Source organism: Tachyglossus aculeatus, chromosome 22, assembly GCF_015852505.1.
Source record: "Tachyglossus aculeatus isolate mTacAcu1 chromosome 22, mTacAcu1.pri, whole genome shotgun sequence".
Lineage (NCBI taxonomy): Eukaryota > Metazoa > Chordata > Mammalia > Monotremata > Tachyglossidae > Tachyglossus > Tachyglossus aculeatus.
Genome location: NC_052087.1, coordinates 21,752,656 through 21,759,193, shown reverse-complemented (window position 1 = coordinate 21,759,193; position 6,538 = coordinate 21,752,656).

Here is a 6,538-nt window from a genome sequence, read left to right as displayed (position 1 = left end):
TTTATTATCTGTCATTTTCCCCATTAGATTGTAAACTTTTAAAGAGAAAGTCTTCTGCTTTTACTGTATGTTATCAAAGTTTCAATAACAGCCTCTTCATCTAATAGACAACTAATAAATGTTGTTAAAGATGATGGTGATTTTTCCAGGGGTGGGAGCCAGGGTAAGGAAGAGTAAGATGTCTCCTCAGATGCTTTCACAAACTGCAGGCGAGGTCACCTCACAATGGATATGGCTATGGTCATGGACGTGGGAAGAATGTGTCTGCATCAGAAACCAAGTGTATTGTTCTGTCATCATCCTCCTCTCTAGGTGGTCCCTTTCCAAATGAGTCACATTGGTCTTTGAGGAAAAACATACATGATTCTTCTTGGGCTACTAAATGTACTCTGTTAATGGAGACCCAAAGTCTTATGACATGAAGTAGTCCATAGCTAATGAAACTGGACATGACTTTAGGTTGGCTCACTGTTACTCTGTCATTTGGTTTCAGAATTTTTTTTTATCCTAAAGAGCTTTAAGAACTTTCATCACTCACAAGACAAGGTTTTCAGATTTGCCTAAAAGATTACTTTTGTCAGGAAATGAAAGACTTGGAATAGTTTCCAGATACACTTTGTAATATATTTGGACGATGCTAACCCCAAGTAGTGGGACCAGGAAGAATGGGACCAGGAGGAATGTGATATATTTCATTTACCTTTAGGCCATTTTCCTAATAAATTAATTTGCGTATCCAAAGAGTTAGAATGACAATTACATGGTGGTTTTCCTAAGTACTATGAACAATTACTAGATGGATAGCACTTTTGGCATAATTATTAGGTACGTGAAGCAGAGTTGAATTTTATTTTTTCTATAGTGGTCAAAGTCACAAGCCATTTCAATTAATTACATCAAATTATTCTGAACAAAATGTAATTTTATCAACAACTTGTCAAGTACATCAATCAGATGTAGCTTTTCAGAACCTGTATCCCTTTCATAGCTTTCTGCCTTACAATTACCCCTCAGAAAGAACCCGATTATGCACTGAAGAATGGTTATGTGTGTGTGTATGAGTGGTTAATGGAATACAGTCAGCGGAGAGAAATTATCTCATTTCAGGCCATTACTCAAACTTAGCACACAAAATTCTTATTTTTGAATATACCGTGTGTAAAGGACCCATGATAATTTACTAAGCAAAGGGCTGCATGTGGATATGTAAGAAGAGGCTGTTTATTTGGAGAAGCATTGCAGAGTACCTAGGATGCAAAGCTATTTTCAGAAGAAATAGAAATGGCCATAAGGAATTGGAATTCAGGGGATAGCAGTGAATTTAATCAATGCATTTGTATATATTAAATCTCTCACTGACCCCATTATGTAATATTTTGACATGAGTTATATCTGCAAAGGGAACACCCAATGGCAGATTTAAATGTGCTAATGGCATTAATGATAGCCAATGTGCTCACTAGCTAACATTAGGGGGATTCATTTTGGGTGAATATTCGGCACAATAGGGCTGAGGAGTAATAAAGTGTACTTGTGCTTACAGAATGGAGGCCTCCAGGAGCCCTCCTCGTTGATCATTGCTCTCCAAAGAACTGGCTACTGTGGAGTCTTATCCCATTGTCTGTTCAGATTCCACCAACCTGCCTGGACTCTGGGGACTGACTTGCATGGATGGCAGCAGGGCATGGGAAGCAGTATGGCCTTGTGAAAAGAGCACAAGGCCGTGAGTCAGGAAACTTGGGTTCTGATCCAATCATTTTCCTGCTGGGCAAGTCACTTATCCTCCTTATTCCTCAGTTTACGCAACTGGGAAATGGGAAACAAATGTCAGTTTTCCCCTCTACACGTTCAGCTTCACGTGGGATAGGGACTGTGCCTGATGCGATTGCACTTTCTCTACCCCAACACTAGGCACATAAGTGCTTAGTAAATTATCATGATTATTCATAGGGAAGAATGGGGGAAGGGACAGCCAAACTGGAATGATGGAAATTTCTGCAATATTCCTTCTGCCTCCTGCTATATGGGTGTCCCACTGGCACCTCAAGTTCAAAAGTTGAGTTCCTAATCTTCCCTCTCAAATCATCTCCTCCACCTAACTTTCCCATCCCAATTAACGCCACTGCTAGGTCTCTGAAACCTACATCCTTGGTTGGCATTATCTTAGATTCCTCCCTTTCTCTTTTAACCCCCATATTCAGTCTGTCATCAATGCCCATTGGTTTTTTTTCTCCACAGCATATCTTCTTCTCCATCCAAATGATCTGGAGAAGCCCTAGCTATTAGCCCTGAAAATCCCTGCTTTTAGATATTTATGAACTTATCTTGGGAACTAAACTTCATTTTAAGCCTTATCATCCAAGGCTAATACTACTGCCCATCTCTGTCACCCTCATATGAGTTATACAATGACAAAAAGGTGTGAGAAGCAGCATGTCTTAGTGGAAAGAGTACAAGCTTGGGAGTCAAAGGTCATGGGTCCTAATCCCGGCTCCACCACTTGTCAGCTGTGTGACTTTGGGCAAGTCACTTAACTTCTAGGTGCCTCAGTTACCACATCTGTAAAATGGGGATTAAGACTGTGAGCCCCACATGGGACAACCTGATTACCTTGTATCTACCCCAGTGCTTAGAACAGTGCTTGGCACGTAGTAAGCACTTAACAAATACCTTCATTATTATTAATAATATTATTACATGTTTAAAGGCATTCTACATGTATAGACCATGTAATATTTGTAAATTACTATTAATAATTATTATTCTCATTAAATTATCCAATAATTATTTAAATGAATATTCATTAATTATTATATTATTAATTTTTGTTGCTTTGTGAAAACATCTGAGGAGACATCTTGCCCTTCCTTACCCTGGCTCCCACCTCTGGAAAAATCACCATCATCTTTAACAGCATTTATTAGTTGCCTATTACATGAAGAGTGCTGTTATTGAAACCTTGAGAACATGCAGTAAAAGTAAAAGACTTGCCCTTTACAAGCTTACAATCTAATGGGAAAACTTTACAGATAATAAAATATCAGGTAATTCCCAAAGTGCAAAAGTTAAGAGTGTAGATACAAAAGGAAAAATAAATAAATAATGATTAATTGTTATCAATTATTAATTATAAATATTATTAATTATTGATGTTGTTGATTAAAAAGTCCTGGGGTAGATACAAGCAAATCGGGTTGGGCACAGTCCCTGTCCCATGTGGGGCTCAGTCTCAATTCCCATTTTACAGATGAGGTAACAGGCACAGAGAAGTGAAGTGACTTGTCCAAGGTCACGCAGCAGGCACCTGGTGGAGTAGGGATTAGAACCCATGAGCTTCTGACTCTCAGGCCCGTGCTCTATCCACCACATCATGCTGCTTCTGTTACAGAATGAAATGGCTAGTTCAAGATGTTAGTGGATGAACAAGAGGATCCGATATTCTTCCAGTTAAGAGTTAAAGCAACCTCTTCAGACTGTTTCAGACTCCCTCCCCAGTCCCTCATTATGGATCTGAGGCTTATTTTGATTATTAAACTGAACAGTGAGAAAATCAAAACCCGGAGAAACAATATAAAAATAGGATAGATGGACTGGCAAAGGTCTACCTAGGGAAAATGCTGAACACACAAGTATGCAAGATTGTTCTACTAAAAGCAGCATAATGAACAACTGTGGATGCTTGGGATCTACAAACAATATCCATTTTTTTTTCCATCCAACTAAATGACTTTCAGAATTGTTCAGCTCCTAATGAAACCTCTTGGGAATGCAGGCAGGTGAACTGATATGAGAACTAAAAATAAGCTTCTTCCCTAAGAATCAGAGCAGTTTTTTTTCTAGTTGGCAAGTTAAAGTGAACAATGTACATGAAAGCTTGGTAAGCTCTTTCTGATCCTTGCCTAACCCCCTCCTGCCTTCTCTGTCAGGTGATCACCTGAAAGCCACCCACAAGAGAGCCCTATGGGTTCTGTAGAACTGGTCTCCATCCAGTGCTCCAAGCGGATCAGCTGGAGAGCAATAAAAACAGCCTTTGAGCTACCCCAGATTACAGCTAATACTTAACCTGATGCAAACAAAATTACTTTAGACTGTAAATTCCTTCTAGACTGCAAGCTCCTTATTCATTCATTCAATCATATTTATTGAGCGCTTATGTGTGCAGAGCACTGTACTAAGCACTTGGTAAGTACAAGCTGGCAACATATAGAGACGGTCCCTACCCAACAATGGGCTCACAGTCTAGAAGGGGGAGACAGACAACAAAACAAAACATGTAGACAGGTGTCAAAATTGTCAGAATAGAATTATAGCTATATTTATTCATTCATTCATTCAATCGTATTTATTGAGAGCTTACTGTGTGCAGAGCACTGTACTAAGCACTTGGGAAGTACAAGTCGTCAACATATACAGACGGTCCCTACCCAACAACGGGCTCACAGTCTAGAAGGGGGAGACAGACAACAAAACAAAACATGTAGACAGGTGTCAAAATCGTCAAAATAGAATTATAGCTATATGCCCATCATTAACAAAATAAACAGAATAGTAAATATGTACAAGTAAAATAGAGTAATAAAATGGATAAGGAACGTTTGTCTACTATCTCTGTTGTACTATACTCTCCCAAGTGCTTGGTACAGTGCTCTGCACACAGCAAATGCTCAATAAATACCACTGATTGATTTAACTAATAAGCAAAAATCAATTAATCAATAGTAGTTACTGAGTGTTTATTGCAGGCAAAGCACTATACTCTATGCTTAGGAGAGTATAATAGAATTAGGATTCATTATTCCTGCCCTCAAGAAGCTGACAGTCTAGCAAGGGAGATAGGCACAGAAAAAGTTGGAAGCAGTATAGGTTGGTGTGTAAGTACTACAAGGGATAAGGGTTGGGGATGGATACTTAAGAGGTTAGATTATAAAGAGTTGCTGAAGCGGCTGTGCAGCCAGGGAATTAGGGAGAGTAGATGAGAAGTGAATTGGGGAAGGCCTCCTGGAGGAGATGTGATTTCAGAAGAGCTTTGTAGATAGGAAGAACAGGCCAGTTGGGTGTGAAGTGGGAGACAGTATCAGGTAGAAGGAAGAGCTTGAGCCAGGAGTCAGTGGTGGAAAAAACAAAAAAATGAGGCACAAATGTAAACTAAGGTAAATCAATGGTTGTGATTCATTAAAAATTGAGCATGGTTGCCATTCTGGAAATTCATATGACTGCTAAGCCAACTATGTAAACCAGTTTCCTGGCCCCGCTGACACACAAAACAAACTGAACATATTCCAAACAGAACTCATCATCGTCCCACCAAAACCCTCTCCTGTCCTTGTCTTTCCTGTCATTGTAGACAGTACCACTATCCTCCATATCACAAGCCTATTACGTGGCATTATCCTCAACTCACCTAGCTCATTTAACCCACATAATCTGTCACTAAATCCTGTCAGTTCTACCCTCACAATATCACTAATATCTACTCTTTCCTCTCCATCCAAACTGCTGGTATCCACACAATAATAATAATGATGATAGCATTTGTTAAACACTTACTATGTGCCAAGCACTGTTCTAAACACTGGGGAAGATACAAGGTTGTCAGGTTGTCTCAGGTGAGGCTCACAGTCTTAATCCCCATTTTACAGATGAAGTAACTGAGGCACTGAGAATAATAATAATAATGTTGGTATTTGTTAAGCACTAACTATGTGCCAAACCCTGGGCTAGATACAAGGTAATCAGGTTGTCCCATGTGAGGCTCACAGTCTTCATCCCCATTTTACAGATGAGGTACCTGATGCACAGAGAAGTGAAGTGACTTGCCCAAAATCACACAGTTGACAAGTGGTGGGTTCAGGATTAGAACCCATGACCCCGACTCTCAAGCCCATGCTCTTTCCTCTAAGCCACGCGGCTTCTTATCATATCCAGCCTCGACTACTACATCAGTCTCCTTGCTGACCTCCCTGTCTCCTGTTTCTCCTCAGATGATATTTCTAAAACAAAAAAAAGGTTCAGTCCACATCTCCCCACTCCTCAAGAAGCTCCAATGTTTGTCAATCCACCTCCACTTTGAACAGAAACTCCTTACCATTGGCTTTATAGCACTCATTACTTCACCCTATCTCATCATGCCTCTCTGATTTCCTACTGCAGTCCAGCCCGCACACTTCACTCCTCCAGTATCAGCTAGCTCGCCATGCCCCAATCTCACCTATCTTGCCACTCATCCCTTTCCCATATCCTCCCTTTACTTTGTGACTCCCTCTCACCCCAGATTCACCAGACCACCACACTCCCCACTTTCAAAGCCTTATTAAAATCACATCTCATCCAAGAGACCTTCCGCAGTTTCTTTTCTTTTCCTCCTCGACTCTTTCTCTACTGTGTCACCTATACACTTGATTCTCTACTTAGAACACTTGATATTCACCCCACCTTCAATCCCACAGCACTTATGTACATATCCATAATTTATTTATTTATATTAATGTCTGTTTCCCCCTCCAGACTGTGGTAAGGAATGTGTCTGCCATCCCTGTTA